We start from the raw sequence: 19,068 nt of genomic DNA, 5'->3' as shown, positions 1-19,068 counted from the left end.
ATGGGAAATAGTGGAAGAGAGCCATTTCGATAAGGTCACCTTGGAGACCAGGAGACCTTTTCTGTTTTCTGTATAAGAAAGAAAAAGCTGATCAGATTTTCTGAATTGTATAGTTCTATCCAAGTAGTATCTGAGCTGGCGATGAACATCCAAATAATGCAGTTTCTGTTCCTCTCTGTCCGAATAATTCGGGAAAAATACTGGAAGATCAATAGACTGGTTAAGATTCATCTGGGAAGCCACCTTGGGCAAAAAGGATGGATTTGTTCTTAGAGATACTCTATCCTTGTGGAAAACCAAGTAGGGAGGTCGAACACAGAGAGCATGAAGTTCAGACACTCTCCTAGCTGAAGTAATAGCCACCAGAAAAATTGTCTTCCAAGAGAGAAATTTTAAAGAGCATGTAGCTGCCGGTTCGAAGGGGGAAGAATTAGGGATGTCAGCACTAAATTCAGGTCACATTGTGGAGGAGGATCTTTAATTGGGGGCTTTAGTAGAAAGATACCCCTGAGAAAGGCTTTACAAAGCTTGTGAGACATTATGTTCTGGTCCACTAAGCCAACATGAAAATTTGAGATTGCTGCCAGCTGGACTTTGACTGTCGAAGAAGAAGAACCCGACTGAAAAATCTCAGCTAAGAAGTCCAAAACTGACTGAACTGGCGCAGTAAAGGGGTCTATGTCCCTGGACTTTGCCCAGAAGGAAAAACGCTGCCACTTACTAGCATAAATCTTTCTGGTAGAGGACTTTAGAAAAGCTACTATGATATCCCGTACAAATCATAGGAAGCCTGGCTAATGAAGGAAGTGGAGCAACCAAGCGGTGAGGTTGAGAGAGCTAATGGCCTGGTGCAGATGACCCGACTGGTGGATCAAAAGATCTGGAACTGGGTCCAGACGCCAAGGCTGTACCAATAGATGGCGATGAAGGAACGGGAACCAAATTTGTCGAGGCCAGTAAGGGGCAATGAGAATCAACTTGGCTCTTAAAACGGTAGCTTTCTGAATGACTTGAGGTATCAAGGGGAATGGAGGAAAAGCATAAAGAAGTCCCCGGGGGCAAACCTGGGTTAGAGCGTCTCTGGGGGGTTGGCCTGGGAGTGGAAAGAGGGAGAAGAAATCCGGGCATTTGCTGTTTTGGGGTGTAGCAAAAAGGTCGCAGCAAGGGAAGCCCCACTTCTGAAAAATCTCCTCCACTACTGATTGTTTGAGAGACCACTCGTGAGGCATGAGAATAGCTCTGCTCAATCTGTCCGCAATGAAGTTGGATTTCCCGGGGATGTGCGTTGCTATCAGAAACCGATGAGAGGAGATTGCCCACTGCCAAAGTCTGAGAGCTTCTCGACACAGTGGATAGGACTTGGTCCCACCCTGTTTGTTGATGTACCATACTACGGACATGTTGTCCATCTGAACTGCAATAGTTCCTAAAGGAAGAAAGTCGTTGAGGGCTTGCAACGTTAAAAGCACTGCTCTCATCTCTAGGACATTTATGTGCGGATGGTATTCGAAGGGTTGCCAAGTGCCATGGACCATCCTGCCCTGATAATGCCCCCCCCACCCGATCAGGGAGGCATTCGATGTGACTGTGGCAACCGGGGCCGGGGGAACAAACGGTCTGCCCTGGAGGACTTGAGGGGAAGAAATCCACCAGGTCAGGTGACTCTTGCAAGATTGTGTCACGATGATCTCATGGAGCATGGGAAGCTGCTGGAAGGACCACTGGGTGAATAACATCCATTGCAGTAGCCGCATATGGAAGCGAGCCAAAGGAAGAAGTACGATGGCAGCCGCCATAAGTCCTAGCACCTTCAGGACAAACCTGGCCCTGATCTTTTTGCTGAGTAGGATGATCTGAACATATTTTTGGATGTCCAGAAGTCTTTGATCTGTGAGTCTTGCTGACATCCCAACAGTGTCTAGTTCTGCGCCTATAAAGGTAATAGACTGGCAAGGTAACAAGGAGGACTTTTCGAAGTTTATGGAAATTCCTAACTGGCTGCACATATGAAGAGTGTAGTCCCTGGGCTGGAGAAGTTGATGCCTGGTGGTGGCCGTGAGGAGCCAGTCGTCTAGATACGGAAACACCTGGAATCCTTGACGTCTCAGGTGAGCCGTGACCGCTGCCATGCATTTGGTGAACACTCTGGGGGCTGTAGTGAGACCAAAGGGCAGGGCTCTGAATTGAAAATGACTGGTCCCCAGCCGAAAGCGGAGAAACCTTCTGGAGCGCCTGTGAATTTTTATGTGACAGTACTCATCCTGAAGGTCTACCGAGCACATCCAGTTTTCCTTGCCCAAAAAGGGTAAAATGGACTGAAGCATGACCATCCGGAATCTTGCCTTCTTGACAAACTTGTTTAGTCTGCTGAGGTCTAGAATTGGTCTCCAATCTCCCATTTTTTTGTGGACCAAAAAGAATCTTGAGTAGATCCCGGATCCTATTTGGTCTGCTGGAACTGGCTGGATGGCTCTTTTTGCTAAAAGTTTTGATACCTCCAGCTTTGAGAACTCCCTTAGACTGGGTGCAACGTCTGGGAGGGATACCTTCTGAGGAACAGGATAGTTTTCGAAGGGAATCTTGTAACCCTCGGATATGATCGACTGTACCCAAATGTCTTGAGAAAGGGAAAGCCAGGCTGTTGGGTACAGCGACAATCTTCCCCCGACTGCCTCCAAGGGTGGACAGTCGGGCAACACCTCAGGGATGCTGGAAGGGTTTGTCAGGGAGAGGCTCTCTGCTACCCTGATTCTGCGGACCCCCTCTGCCCCTAGGGTGGCTATTGTTATTACCCCTCTGCCTCTGGGGTAAACTGACCACGTGCGTCCGGCGTGACTCCCTGAGATTTACGGAACCACATCTTCCCTCCCTTCTGACCTTTAGGATAAGGTCTTGAAGGGGTGGAGAAACGGACTCCTACGGCAGAAAGAGTCTTGCCATCCTGCTCGCATCTGGTCAATGTTTCCTTCACCTGAGGTCCAAACAAAGCCGAACCGTCGAAGGGAGTATTTGTGAAGGACGCCTTAAAGGGATCTGCGAAGTTGCAAAGCCGCATCCAGGACTGACGCCTAAAGACCACTCCTGTGCCTGCAGCTCTACTCGCTCCATCGGCCGCATAAGAAATGAGCCGCATGGAGGAGTTTGTTAAGGAATTTAGGATTCCCAGTTGCGAGGTAATTTTTTCTTGAGCCCCGGCGGCTGACGGATCCTGTACTACCTCACCTAGTTCCTTGAGAATATCTCTCTGAAGCCGGGTAAAGTGACAGAGATAATTCAGCGAGCGCATAGTGAAGGTTGCTGAGGAAAAAATCCGCTTACCGTACCTATCCATGGTCCTAGACTCCTTGTTAGGAGGATGGACAGGTACAGAAAGATCAGCAAGTTCCTTCTTGGTGGCAGCTGCCACCACCATGGCATCAACAGGGACACCCTTGGTGAGAAACTGCTTGTCTACCGGGGCCGTGATAAATTTAGATGGCCTCCTAGGGACTGGTTTCACAGAATCCGGGGCCGCCCACGCCCTTCGAGCCACCACTTCCATGAGAGAGTCGAAAGGCGGAGACACCCAGGAGGTGGAAGGTCGAGATCCAAAAGCCTCCAGGTATACTGACTCGTCCTCGGAGGGGTTAATGGAAGGCTAGTTCCCCCTCTGTTTAAGGAGTTCCAAGATGTCTGAAAAGGAGACATCCTCAGAGGGGGACCTTGGGGATCCCTCCGACTCATCTAAGTCAGTATCAGATGTTGTAGACTCAGGGGAGTCTATGTGCTTCCTCTTGCACGTCCTCTTACACGGGGGCTCCCCTGAAGGATCAGGAGAAACCTCGGAAGAGGAAGTTCTTCCCAGTGGGGAAACCTGGGGCGATGGATCTCTGGGTCCGGGAGCAAGAGAGTGGGAAAAGATATCAGCAGGCACCGAGGAGGGGGGAGCTAATGGAACTGACTGTTGACTCAGCTGAGGGGCTAGAACACTCCTCATCACCTCAAAGGCTCCCCTTCCAGGGAGGCCAGAGAGCTCCCTCTCCGAAGAAACAGGAACTCCCGGCCCCTCCGAAAGAGAAGGTTCCGAGGTCGATGTCGGTGCCGAACTCACCAACGCCGAAGCTCCGAGAGGGAGAACGGGGCCGGACAAGGGTCCGATGCCACTCGCCCCCTCGGAGCCAACGCGGGTGTCACGACGACCGGATCCCTCCATGGAAGGTGTCATGGAAGAAATCGGAGTCGAAGACGAAGGAGCCGAAAGGGGTGGCATCGGCTCCGACGCACCAACAGTCAAGGTTTCAAGAAGCTCCGGCTCCGAACTCTGGAGGAGAGTCGAAGGAGGAAATTCAGGGGGATGAGTGATAGCGGTCGTCTGCTGAGACTGGCTATGGAGCATCTGGGCCAGTGCCTGTGATTTCAGCAATCTGCTTACCACTCTCTCCAAGTCGTGGTCAGAGAGCCTGGAAGACCTAGAAGATCGGCTCCGATGGCTCCGCTCCGAATGCAGAGATCCCGGAGTCGAGTGAATCGACTCCAGGGAAGGAGACCGAGATCTCTTCCTAGTCGGAGCCATCGGAGCCGAAGACCCCTCGGTTCCAGTCGGAGCCGATAACTTATCGGCCCCAGTCTGGGACAGGGAAATGTCGGCTCCAGCCGGAGCCGACATCGACTTCGATGCAGGTGTATCGGAGCCGGCCGACACCGATACCACTGCCTCTAAGAGAGAAAGATCGGCTCCGCCGAGCCGACCTAGACTCGGGCGAGTCGGAGCCACAGCCAGGCTTCAACTCAAAGCCTGGGGCTTAGGTGGCTTAGAGGGCTTCCCGACCGGTCTTGGTCGGGGAGCTCCGGCTTCAATAAGCCTCGTGGGATTAATTTATTCCTCTCCTGCAGGACTCTGTGGCTAAAAGAATGGCAAATGGCACAGGAGTCCTGCAGGTGTAGAGGTCCCAGGCAGTACACGCAAGAAGTGTGACCGTCTGTCAGAGACATCTTCTGACAGCACGAGTCACACTTCTTGAAGCCTGAGACCTTCGATTCTTTGGACATAATTATGCCCAGTGCACAAACACACACACACAAAGTTCACCCACACAGTTAACTTAAGAAGAAGGGGGGGGGGGACTAAGTACAACACTCAAACACCCTGACATGAATTAAGGAAAGGGAGGCTTAAGGCCTGAAGGGGAAAATAACTAAACCTATTAGGTTGAGGGAGTATAGGGTTATAGGAGATGTATATAGAAAGACTAACTCTAATACTGAGAAAAAAAGGCTGGAAAAAGGGAAGATTTTTAACTGTAGAAAGTTAAATCACAAAAAACACTACCTGAGCTGGTAAAAGAAGACCTCTTCGCGAAGCGGCAAACGAGATCTGGGTAGTCACGCCTTGCATCATGGGATATAGGGTTGCCTCGAGCTGGTAAAATTAGCTCTTGAGCTTAGCAAGTGCCGAGTCGAAGCCGAGGATCGGCTCCGAACCCATCCAGCAAGAATGAAGGCGAGTTTGACAGCTTAACATTGGCTATTAAAATAGCTTTTGTTTGAAAAAAGTACAATTTTCTGAGAGGTACTTAGCCACAGCCAAGCGAGACCACGTCCTATCTACACGAGCGGCAAACGAGATCTGAGGCTATGGAGCAGTGCAACATGGGATACTTGTTTAGCCCAGCCAATTAGAGACTTCATGCTAGAAAGTAAAAAGTTGGCCGAGTCGGAGCCGATACTCGGCTCCGAACCCTGTGAGTAAGAATGTAGGCGAGACTAGACCACATAACATCAAGATGTTCATTCTTATAACGCATCTCTGCTTCGGAAAAAATATACTGCTCTTCCCACCTAGCTAAAACTACATTAGCATAGGTATTAGTTGTTGGTGCACCCATGGCTACCCCCAAATACTCATGGTAATAGTCACCATTAAACATAAATATATTCTTATTCAAAATACATTCTAACGTTGAACATAAAAGGCTCAATTTTGCTGTGTCATAAATATTATGTATTGACAGATATTCCCGTATGGATTCAATTCCATAGTCATTAGGAATGACAGTAAAAAGTGACCTAATGTCTATAGTGACCAAAGAATATCAGAATAAGAAGTTATTTACCTACCATAACATTCCATGTTAGTTGTCTTCTTCTCGCCTTCTTTCTTGCTGGTTGGGTTCAGAGCCAACCTTCGGCTCCGACTCGGCCAGTTTCTAAAGCTCGAGAGCTACTTACTGGCTCGAGGCCTCCCTATATCCCACAATGCCTGGCGCTAGACCCCCAGTCTCGTTTGGAAGACCTAACACCATAATAATACAAGAGGACAAGTGTTCGAATAGCAAGACTTCAGCTACAGGGCTGAAGAAAAAGGTAGAGGACATAAATCGGTAAAGACTCAGCCAGTGACAGGACTCATAGGAGGACTCTTCTCAGTCCATCTAAGCTAGGGGGATGGAGGGTGGGATGCAAGAAAGAAGGCGAGAAGAAGACAACTAACATGGAACGTTATGGTAGGATCATAACTTCTTAATGTTAAGTTGTCTCTCTCGCCTTCATTCTTGCTGGTTGGGACAGCGTCCCTAGCACCTTAGGTCTGGGTGGCTCATTGGGAAAAGACTCTTGAGCACAGTGGAACCAAAATCAGCTCTGCTCCTAGAGGCCAGATCCAATTTATAATATGAAATGAAAGTATGAGAGGTGGCCCATGTGGCCGCCGCACAAATGGCTTCCATAGGTAGCCTTGATTGAAAAGCTACCAACATAGCTAAAGCCCTAGTAGAGTGGCCTTTAGGTTTAGCAGGGAGTTCTTTATTCCTCAGCTGATAAACAAGGGTAATAATAGAGGACAACCACCTGGATAGGGTTACTTTAGACACTGGTCGACCCTGCTTACCCTCCGCATAGGACAGGAAGAGTTGGTCTGATTTCCTTATTTGCTCAGTCCTATGCAAACAGAAGCGTAATTGCCTATGAACGTCCAACTGGTGTAATTTGTGTTCAGCTTTGTTGGAATAATTGGGAAAAAAGACTGGCAGATGGATGGACTGATTCAAATTATTTTCGGAGGGGACCTTAGGAAGGAACAAAGGATTAGTCCTGAGTGAAACTCTATCTTTATGGAAAACTAGATAAGGAGGACGAACACAAAGGGCTTGAAGTTCAGAAACTCTCCTCGCTGAAGTAATGGCCACCAAAAAGAGGGTTTTCCGAGTAAGCAATTTCAAGGAACAGGAAGCTGCCGGTTCAAAGGGATGCAGTATCAAGGAAGCTAGGCTCAAATTTACGTCCCACGGAGGCGGGGGATCTCTCACTGGAGGCCTGAGCAAGATTGTTCCTTTCAGAAAGGCTTTGCAAAGCTTATGGGACGTGATGCTAGTTTCTGACAGGCCCGTATGGAAATTAGAGATTGCTGCTAATTGAACTCTAATGGTGGCCGAAGAGTAGCCCGCTTGAAAAAGTTCTGCTAAGAAGTCCAGAACGTTATGGACAGGGGCCGTGAAGGGATCTATATTTCTAGCCTCTGCCCAGAAAGAGAAACGTTTCCACTTACTAGCATAAGTCTTCCTGGTTGTAGGTTTGTGCGAAGAAAGGATAATCTCACTCAATGAATTGGAAATACTGGGAAGCCTGGCAAAGGTTGGAAGTGGAGCAACCAAGCAGTGAGGTTGAGAGACTGAAGAGATTGATGCAGCCCGCCCGACTGATGGATCAGGAGGTCCGGAACTGGGTCCAGATTCCAAGGCTGCTCTAGAAGGTGATGCATAGGAATGGGAACCAGATTTGTCGAGGCCAGTAGGGGGCAATGAGGATCATCCTGCAACCCAACACGGTAGCTTTCTGAATTAGTTTGGGAATTAGTGGAAAGGGTGGGAATGCATACAGAAGTCCCTGGGGCCAATTGTGAACTAGAGCGTCTCTGGGAGGGTGTCCGGGAAGAGGGAAGAGAGTGAAGAAACTGTCGCACTTGCTGTTGAGAGGAGTTGCGACAAGGTCACAGAAAGGCTGACCCCATTTGCAGAAGATTCTGTCTGCTACTGTCCGGTTGAGAGACCACTCGTGAGGCATGAGAATAGCTTTGCTTAGCCTGTCCACTATGAAGTTGGACTTCCCAGGGATGTGCGTTGCTGTCAGAAACCGTTGAGAGGAGATCGCCCACTGCCATAGTCTGAGTGCTTCTCGACATAAGTGATATGACTTGGTTCCGCCCTGCTTGTTGATGTACCACACTACAGACATACTGTCTGTCTGAATTGCAATGGTCCCAGTGGGTAGAGAGTTCTGAAGAGCTTGCAACGCCAAAAGCACCGCCCTCATTTCCAAGACGTTTATGTGCAAGTGGTACTCGTGGGGTTGCCAGGTGCCCTGGACAGTCCTGCCCTGAAAATGCCCCCCCCCCCACCCGATCAGGGAGGCATCCATGGTCACCGTGGCAACAGGAGGAGGAAGGACAAATGGTCTGCCCTGGGGTACTGATGGAGAGACCATCCACCAAGCCAAGTGGTCTTTGCAGGACTGTGTGATTATTATCTTATGAGACAAAGGAAGTTGTTGAAAGGACCATTGGGTGAAAAGCATCCACTGGAGAATCCTCATGTGAAAATGAGCCAGGGGAACTAATATGATCGCTGCTGCCATGAGACCTAAGGTTTTTAGGACGAATCTTGCCTGAATCTTTCTACATCCTAATAATACCTGTACATGTCGGCGAATGTCTGCTACTCTGTCTACTGGAAGTTTTGCGGACAGATCCTTTGTATTTAATCTTGCACCTATAAAGGTTAAAGACTGACAAGACGACAATGCAGACTTTCCGAAATTTACTGAGATACCTAGTTTGGAGCATGTTTGGATGGTATAATCCCTGGCTCTCAGCAATTAATGTCTGGTGGTAGCAGTAAGGAGCCAATCGTCTAGATATGGAAACACCTGAAATCCTTGCTGTCTCAGGTGAGCGGTAACCACTGCCATGCATTTGGTGAACACCCTGGGGGCTATGGTGGGACCAAAGGGCAGGGCTCTGAACTGGTAATGTCTGGCTCCCAGCCGGAAGCAGAGAAAGCTTCTGGAACGCCTGTCCATTTTGATGTGGTAGTACGCACCCTGAAGATCCATGGAGTACATCCAATTGTCCTGACCCAAAAAGGGTAGAATGGACTGAAGCATGACCATCCGGAACTTCATTCTTTGAACAGACTTGTTTAGTCTGGTGAGATCCAAAATGGGTCTCCAGTACCCTGTCTTTTTTGGTACCAAAAAGAACTTTGAGTAAATTCCAGATCCTTGCTGGTCTGCTGGGACTTGTTGGATGGCCCGTTTTTTTAGCAGTCTTGAAATTTCTTGTACTGCCTGTTCCCTTGGATTGGGTGGAACATCTGGGATGGGGTTGTTTGATTTTAAGGGAGTGTGGACAAACGGGATTTTGTAACCTCCGGATATGATAGACTGTACCCATCTGTCTCGAGTGATGAGACGCCAGGCTTCTGGGTACAGAGACAACCTTCCCCCGACTGCCTCCGAAGGCGGACAGCCGGGCAGCCCCTCGGGGGTGCTGGAAGGGCTTGTCAGAGAAAGATTCTCTGCGGGCGGCGTCTATTATTGTTCTCTCCTCTGCCTCTGTAGGGAAACTCGCCACGTGTGTCAGGCACGGCTCCCTGGGGTTTCCGGAACCACATCTTTTCAATCTTCTGACCATTAGGGTATGGTCTAGAGGGAGTGGAAAAACAAACTCCCATGGCAGAGAGAGTCTTGCCTTCCTGCTCACACTTGGTAAGTGTATCTTTCACCTGAGGTCCAAACAGAGCCGAGCCATCAAAAGGGGTGTTGGTGAAAGACGCCTGAAGGGATCAGCAAAGTTATATAACCGCATCCAGGCATGTCTTCTCAAAGCCACGCCTGTGCCTGTGGCTCTACCCGCCCCATCAGCCGCATATGAAATGAGCCGCATGGAGGAGTCAACGATAGAATTAAGAGTCACCAGCTGGAAGTGTATCTTGTCTTGAGCCCCCGCAGCTGATGGATCTTGCAGGGTATCTCCAACTCCTTGAGGAGATCCCTCTGAAGACGGGTGAAGTGGCACAAATAATTCAGCGACCGCATGGAGAAGGTCGCTGAGGAAAACATCCGCTTCCCGTATCTATCCATCATCCTAGACACTTTATTAGGGGGATGGACAGGTTCAGAAGTATCAGCCAACTCCTTTTTCATGGCAGCTGCTACCACCATGCGATCAACGGGGACACCCTTTGTCAGAAACTGTTTATCTTGAGGGGCCGTAATAAACTTAGTGGGCCTGCGGGGGGTTGGTTCCAGTGTGTCTGAAGCTGACCATGCCTTCCGAGCCACCACTTCCATTAATGGATCGAAAGGCGGAGACACCCAGGAGGTGGTGGGGCAGGAACCAAACGCATCCAAGTATACCGACTCGTCCTCAGAAGGGTTAAGGGCAGACCAGTTCCCCCTCTGTTTAAGGATCTCAAAGATGTCTGAGAAAGAGACAGCTTCAGAAGGGGATCTTGGGGACCCTTCCAAATCCTCCAAGTCAGTATCAGACGTGACCGACTCTGGGGAGTCAACATGTTCCCTATTACATTTCCTCTTTTGAGGGGGCTCCTCTGAAATCTCAGGGGAGGCCTCGGAAGAGGAAGATACACCCAGTGGGGTGACCTGGAGCGTTTGATCCCCTCGCTTGGGGTCTGTAGGAGGGGCAGAGACCGAAGCAGGCACCCTGGAGGGAGGAGCTGAAGGGGCTGACCGAGGTGCAGACTCAGAAGTCAGCACGCTCCTCATGACCTCGAAAATGCCCCTGTCTGGCAGAGAAGAGGGCCTCCACTCCGAGGAGACAGGAATCCTCTCCGGCACAGAAAGGGACAGCTCTGAGTCCGATGTAGGAACCGAGCTTACCTGCACCGAGGCTCCGAGAGGGAGAACGGGGTCGGACAAGGGTCCGGGGCCACTCGCCCCCTCGGTTCTGATGAGGGAGTCTCGGTGCCCAGATCCCTCCAAGGACGGAACCATTGAAGAAATCGGAGCCGACGAAGGCGCCGAAAGGGGAAGCATTAGCGCCGAAGTTTCCAGGATCTGAGCCACAACAAGTTCCGGCTCCAAACTGACAGGAGGAGTCGGAGGAGGAACTAGTTCAGAAACAGGAGCAGCCACAGCGTGATGAGGAGGGCTAGTTAACATTTTAGCCAGGGCCTGCGATTTGAGGAGTCTACTAACCACTCTCTCCAAGTCATGATCGGACAGCCTCGAGGACCGAGAAGAGTGGGACCTATGGTTCCGCTCAGACTGTAGCAAAGGCGATCCTGGAGCCGAGCGAATCGACTCGAGGGATAGCAACCTGGATTGCTTACGGCTCCCTGACGGCTCCGATACCAAGGTCGGAGCCGAGAGAGATTTTGATACTTCGGTTCCGGTCAGAACCAAAATTGAAGCAGACGCTTCACCTGGCGATGGCTCCGTACTGGGAGCCGATGGCTTGGTGGGTTTAGGGGTTTTAGCTGGCTGAGACTTTGCCGGAGACCCCTCGGATTTTAGTAACCCCCTGAGAATTAACTTGTTCCTACGCTCCTGCAGGACTCTCGGACTAAAGGCATGACATACCGAGCAACAGTCCTGCAGGTGTAGGGCACCCAAACAATAAACACAAGAAGTGTGACCGTCTGTCAGAGACATTTTCTGACAGCACAAGTCACACTTCTTGAACCCTGATATCTTGGTATCCTTTGACATGTTAAAGAAAAAAGGAATACCGAAGGATGAATTTTAGACTAGTGCAAAAAAACACACACACTCACACACACACACACACACACACACACACACACACACACACACACACACACACACACACACACACTAGTCCCACACCTTCACACAAAAATTTAAGGTAACAATACTAAAGAAACTAAGAGACTATGGTCTAGACTACAAAGGCTAAACACTACTTCCTACTGAAAACAATATAAAAGGGAAGGGGATAGCCTCTAACTTAAACGGCTTACTTAGGGAGATGGGGGGGGGGGGGACCTCTCTAAGTAAAAACGAGTTTCCTAAGAGTCAGAAAACACAGGGAAAACTAAGACTAGTCTACAGTACTACTCTGATTTAACAAAAAATTTGAAAAATATACACTAAAAGTTTAACTACTAAAATTACAAAAGATTAATATGACCGGAGCCAGTGAAGTGCAACCTCGTAGCTGAAGCGGCAAACGAGATCTGGGGGTCTAGCGCCAGGCATTGTGGGATATAGGGAGGCCTCGAGCCAGTAAGTAGCTCTCAAGCTTTAGAAATTGGCCGAGTCGGAGCCGAAGGTTGGCTCCGAACCCAACCAGCAAGAATGAAGGCGAGAGACAACTTAACATCATGTATTACTCATTGACCATTCATTTAATATTTGTAAGAAATCACAGGTGTCTTTAAAATAACTAGGACAATACCTTAAAATAGGAGCTAACTGTTTATCCACATATTTGGAGATAGCTACTGCAGCCCATTTTCAGCCTGACACAATTGGTCACATTGGTGGTTTCACCAGACTCTTATGGATTTTTGGTAGCCCATAAATAAAGGGTATAACAGAAATGGCCGTATATAAATAATTATAAGTTTCAGGTGTAATCAAACCATCTGTCAATATTTCATAAAGAAAAGTCTTAACTTTCATAATTACATCATATGCAAAATTTTGATCAACTTTAGCAAAAGTAGATGCATCAGATAAAAACTCGTATATCCGTTCATCATATTGCACCATGTCCATAAGAACAATCATGCCCCCTTTATCTGCAGACTTTATAATTATATCTTTATTCAAACATAACAAAGTCAAAGCATCTCTTTCTTCACTAATAAGATTAAAAAAGCTGCTCCCCTTCTGATTAGAAAAGTATAGCTCATACAATTCTTGCTCACACATACTCTTAAAAGCTTTCACAAAAGGTGTACTGCTAGGTATGAATGTACTAGACTGTTTTAAAACATTATTAAATTGAGAATTCTTATACAACAATTTTAAATCAACATTTCTTGCAAAAAATCTCAATTCAGTCAGTATGTCACTTAAATCACCTGCTACTGAAAAGGTACAAACATTAGACCTTTGCTCAAAAGTCCCACTTGTGATGCACTTAATACATAACTCAATAGAATAAGCACATTATTTACTCCTGATTTCAAATTTTCATCTTTTTCTTTCTCAAGTCTTGGCCTACCTTGCTGGCCTTGTATTTTCTCTGCTCTGCTTCTTCCTTGTAATTCCTTACACGTTTCCAACTGCTGCTGTGACCTCTGACCCCTTCTTTTACTGCCACAGGTATCTGAAGACTGAAACAATTTTGTAAAAAATTATTCAGCTCATTGTCATTTCCACTTCATTTTGGAGGCAGCATTATCGTAATTCTATCAGCGTCTTCATTCTGACTGCTAACAGAGCTATTGATGTTACTAATTAAAGCTTTACTCCTCACCGATTGCTGTTCTTCATTGGTAAAGCTATCTACTTTTGATACAGCATTCCCACACTTTCCAAGTTGAACCATGGTGGGTGTAGACAATTCTGTCTCATTCACTGATTAGCTAGTTTGTTCAGGTATTCGTTCATTCATTGGACTACTGTCTTTAGGCCAGAAGAAAATATTTTTGTTTTTAAAATCATTTTTATAAAGTACCAGTTTAAGCTTTTTAACAGTAATTAAGTTGTCCTCAAATCTCTTCAGATATATGAACAAGTCATTATATTCAGCAGCTATAGCAGTAAATTCCGAGTCATGTAATAATTGGTTTTCCAATGCTTCAGTGTCTTTCACTAATTCAGATTCATGCGAGGAGAAGTCGTTCATTAGTTTCATATACTCAGCTCCCAACTGCAAATTCATTTCCTGCCATTTCAGTACTAGCTCCTGATATCTATTCTCATAAATGGGCATTCTGGTGATTCTGAGCCCTCTGGGAACGATACCTTGCTTTAGATAAATGCTAAAGCTCAGTCTTTGCCATTGCAGTCTCTTGTAGTGTTCCATCTTCAAGCGCAAAGACTTGAGAGCTTGTTGCAACGTTATTTCACTATTAACATCTTTTCTTTTTACTGACATTTCTTCTAGACTATTACATATATCTAACAAAGGATTGTCACAGACCATCAACAGTCCTTTCAGTTTTAATGTTGCATCTACAGTACCTGGGGCAGCGTATACCATAGCTACAACATTTACAGGGCGTGCTGACTGTGCTTCTATCTATCAAACGTACTGTTGAAACAATCCACCAAACTGACAACAACACAAGGCAACAGGTATCCCAACAAGTCAAAGGACTGGAGCGAATGTGAAGTCAAGGCAGCAGAAAAAATATAGATTAAATATAATCGGCATACAGAATTTGTTCAACAAATTATTAAAAAGAATTGGACTATTCTCACATCTAGCTGCCCCATTTTGTTTTTAAGAGAGAAAAAAAAATTAAAACAGTATTTATGTTATAAGGATACAAGAGGTGACAACATGACACAGAAATTTATTAAGAAATCTTGCAATAAACTGTGTTATAATTGTACACATTGTGGGGATATTAACACGGATCTATATTTTTTACATCCAATTAGTCAAAGGTCGCTTGAATTTAGAGCTGTGGGCACCTGTAACACAGAGAATGTGTTATATTTTGCTAGCTGTGTTTGCTACCAGTGTTTTTATATTGGTAAAACAAACAAAAAATTAAAAGAAAGAATAAGTGCACATTGTTCGGATATTCGTAGGAATGTCCCCGCTAATGCTCTAGCTAAGCATGTGGCAGCATCAGGTGCAGAGCATAAATTCCAGTTTAGAATCTTGCAGGTGATAAGCAAGAATAAAAATGGGGGATATTTAACAAATAAAACTGAACTGGCCGAGTATACCGTCTTATAAGACATGGGGCACTTTAAAGAGATAATTGTTATTAGCAAATTTGAATTTTGATTGTTGGTTGTGCTGTTGTATATATGTATATGTCATGGCTGGATGATTTTATCAAACAATGAAGAAGAGTTTTACTCAAAAGCTTTGTTGTCTGCTGATATTTATGCTGCTCATGTCCTAACAACAACAGTAACACTGACCAACAAACTTTTTTTTAATATATATGTGTAAATATATATATATATATATATATATATATATATATATATATATATATATATATATATATATATATATATATATAGATATATATATATATATATATATTTGGGCTTGACACACTAACTTAAACAGGCCGAGCTATTGAAGACACAGAATACACAGAGAAAAAACAAAGACACAGTCCTCTAACTTAAACGGGCTCTGTTACAGTTCTCTAACTTAAGTGAACTGTACCACTACAACATCAACTACACTTAACAACAAGCCTGGAAGGAAAAGCAAGAAACACAAGGCTTAAAGTCCTCTAATTTAAATGGGCTTTGTTATAGTTCTAACAACTATACTTAAACAAGCTGGGAAGGGAAAGCACAAGGCCTAACAAATAAAATGACGGCCAAAAATCAGAAAACAGCCCAACTAACAAAATACTAAACAACAAATAGTTACACTTAGCTGTAAAACTAAAGCAACCTAGGAATTATTGACAAAGAAATTATCAAAGAAGTAGTACTTAGCCAGAGCTAGCAAATAAACGCTCAATCTGTTTAGCAGCAAACAAGATCTGGAGATGGTTCCAATGCATGCTGGGACAGGGAGTTAACCACGAGTTGGCAGAGGACCTCAAGCTTGAAAATAAAGGCCAAGATGGATCCAAGGATCGGACCTGAACCCAACCTAGTAAGAATGAAGGCGAGATAAGTTAACATCTCATCAAAAGTTATGCAGTCACCATAATGATACATCTGTGTTGCTCATTTTCATTCTTCGTCAACTGATGGGGTCTCAGATCCCACTTCGAATCTGGCTCGGCCTCTTTATTAGATTCACAGATCCAACTGTTCAGCTCCTCCCTTATGCATAATGAACCACTAACCCAAGATACCTCAGATCGAGTCTGCTTCTCCAGTAGCAATGGTTTGCTCTCTACAGAAACAATTAAGAATCAACAGAGTAAATGTACCTACCATAACGTTCCATGTTAGTTGTCTTCTCTCGCCTTCTTTCTTGCTGGATGGGTTCAGAGCCGATCCTCGGCTCCGACTCGGCACTTGCTAAGCTCAAAAGTCACTTCCACCAGCTCGAGGCAGCCCTATATCCCATGATGCAAGGCGGCGATTACCCAGATCTCGTTTGGTAGCTAGAGGAAAAAAAATAACTACTATCTTCCCCCAAGGGAAGAACAAGTAGCCTGAGAAAAACTGTAAGGGGAACATAGGTAACTAAGTGCAGCGCTAACTGGTGTCCAAGGGAGAAATCTCCCAGAGAAGAAGATAGTTCAAGGTCTGTCCAGGCTAGGGGGACAGGAGGGAGGGACGCATGAAAGAAAGCGAGAGAAGACAACTAACATGGAACGTTATGGTAGGTACATAACTTCTAAATGTTAAGTTGTCAATCTCACCTTCATTCTTGCTGGATGGGACCGCGTCCCTAGCACCTCTATCCCGGGTGGCTCAATGGAACAGACTCTTGAGAACTGTGGAACCAAAACTCGCCCTGTCCCTGGAGGCCAAATCCAATTTGTAATGTGAGACGAAGGTATGAGGAGTGGCCCAAGTGGCTGCTGCACAAATAGTGTCTAAGGGTAGTTTAGCTTGAAAGGCTGTAGATGTGGCTAGGCTTCTGGTAGAATGTGCTTTTGGTGTTGAGATCAGCTGTTTGCCACTAAGCTGATAAATGTAAGAAATAGTGGAAGACAGCCATCTGGATAAGGTCACCTTAGAAACAGGGAGACATTTCTTATTTTCAGCATAAGAAAGAAAAAGCTGGTCAGACTTTCTATATTGCTTTGATCTGTCCAAGTAATATCTGAGTTGGCGATGAACATCTAGGCAATGCAATTTTTGTTCCGCCCTGTCAGAATAATTGGGAAAAAATACTGGAAGATCAATAGATTGGTTTAAATTTGTCTTAGAAGCAACCTTGGGCAAAAAAGATGGATTAGTTCTCAAAGATACCCTATCCTTCTGGAAGACCAAGTACGGGGGACGAACACAGAGAGCATGAAGTTCAGACACCCTTCTAGCCAAAGTAATAGTGACCAGAAAGAATGTTTTCCAAGAGAGAAATTTTAACGAGCATGTAGCAGCCGGTTCAAAAGGGGGAAGTATTAAGGATGCCAGCACTAAATCTAGATCCCACTGCGGTGGAGGATCCCTAACAGGGGGTTTTAGTAGGAAGATCCCGCTGAGAAAGGCTTTGCAAAGTTTGTGAGACATAATGTTCTGGTCTGCAAATCCGACATGAAAATTCGAGATTGCTGCCAGCTGGACTTGAACTGTGGAAGAAGAAGAACCAGAGTGAAAAATTTCAGCTAGGAAGTCCAAAACTGACAGAATAGGGGTAGTAAAGAGATCTATGTTCTTAGACCTTGCCCAAAAGGAAAGAGTTGCCATTTGCTAGAGTAAATCCTTCTGGTAGAGGACTTTAGAGAAGCTACTATGATATCCCTAACGGGATTAGAGATCATAGGAAGCCTGGCTAAGGAAGGAAGTGGAGCAACCAAGCTGTGAGGTTGAGGGAACGAATGGACCGGTGCAGTTGACCCAACTGGTGGGTCAGAAGATCTGGAACTGGGTCCAGATGCCAAGGCTGCACTAAGAGATGTCGATGAAGGAACGGGAACCAAATTTGTCGAGATCAGTAAGGCGCAATGAGAATCAGCTTGGCTCTCAAGACGGTAGCTTTCTGAAGCACTTGAGGAATCAACGGAAAGGGGAGAAAAGCATAAAGAAGTCCCCGGGGCCAATCCTGGGTTAGAGCGTCTCTGGGGGGATGGCCTGGAAGTGGAAAGAGAGAGAAGAAGTCTGGGCATTTGCCGTTTTGGGGTGTAGCAAAAAGGTCGCAGCAAGGAGTGCCCCACTTCTGAAAAATCTCTTCCGCTATAGATTGTTTGAGAGACCACTCGTAAGGCATGAGTATAGCTCTGCTCAACCTGTCCGCTATGATGTTGGTTTTCCCGGGGATATGCGTTGCTATCAGAAACCGCTGAGAGGAGATCGCCCATTGCCAAAGTCTGAGAGCTTCTCGACACAGAGGATAGGACTTGGTCCCGCCCTGTTTGTTGATATACCATACTACGGACATGTTGTCCGTGTGAACTGCGATAGTTGCTAAAGGAAGAAAGTCGTTGAGGGCTTGCAACGTTAAAAGCACTGCTCTCATCTCTAGGACATTTATGTGCAGGTGGTATTCGAACGGTTGCCAGGTGCCATGGACCATCCTGCCCTGATAATGCCCCCCCACCCGATCAGGGAGGCATCCGAAGTGACCGTGGCTACCGGGGCCGGGGGGGACAAATGGTCTGCCCTGATGGACTAGGGGGGAAGAAATCCACCAGGATAGGTGGCTCTTGCAGATCTGTGTGACAATGATCTTGTGACGCATGGGCAACTGCTGGAAGGACCACTGGGTAAACAACATCCACTGTAGGAGACGCATGTAAAAGTGGGCCAGAGGAAGAAGTGTGATGGCAGCTGCCATTAGGCCTAACACTTTCAGGACCAACCTGGCTTGTACCTTTTTGCTGAATAGGATGATCCGAACATGATTTTGGATATCCGGGATTCTTTGATTTGTTAGATTTGCTGACATCCGAGTAGTGTCTAGATCTGCGCCTATAAAGGTAATAGATTGGCAAGGTGATAAGGAAGACTTTTCGAAGTTGACAGAAATCCCTAACTGGCTGCAGAGACGTAGAGTGTAATCCCTGGCCTGGAGAAGTTGATGCCTGGTGCTGGCTGTGAGGAGCCAGTCGTCTAGGTACGGAAACACCTGGAATCCCTGACGTCTCAGGTGAGCCGTGACCGCTGCCATGCATTTAGTGAACACTCTGGGGGCTGTGGTGAGACCAAAGGGCAGGGCTCTGAATTGAAAATGACTGGTCCCCAGCCGAAAGCGGAGAAACCTTCTGGAGCGTCTGTGGATTTTTATGTGATAGTACGCATCCTGAAGGTCTATAGAGCACATCCAGTTGTCTT

Source organism: Protopterus annectens, chromosome 8.part0 (genome assembly GCF_019279795.1).
Source record: "Protopterus annectens isolate FY-2018-M chromosome 8.part0, PAN1.0, whole genome shotgun sequence".
NCBI classification, from domain to species: Eukaryota; Metazoa; Chordata; order Ceratodontiformes; family Protopteridae; genus Protopterus; species Protopterus annectens.
Note: the sequence above shows the minus strand (reverse complement) of the source record.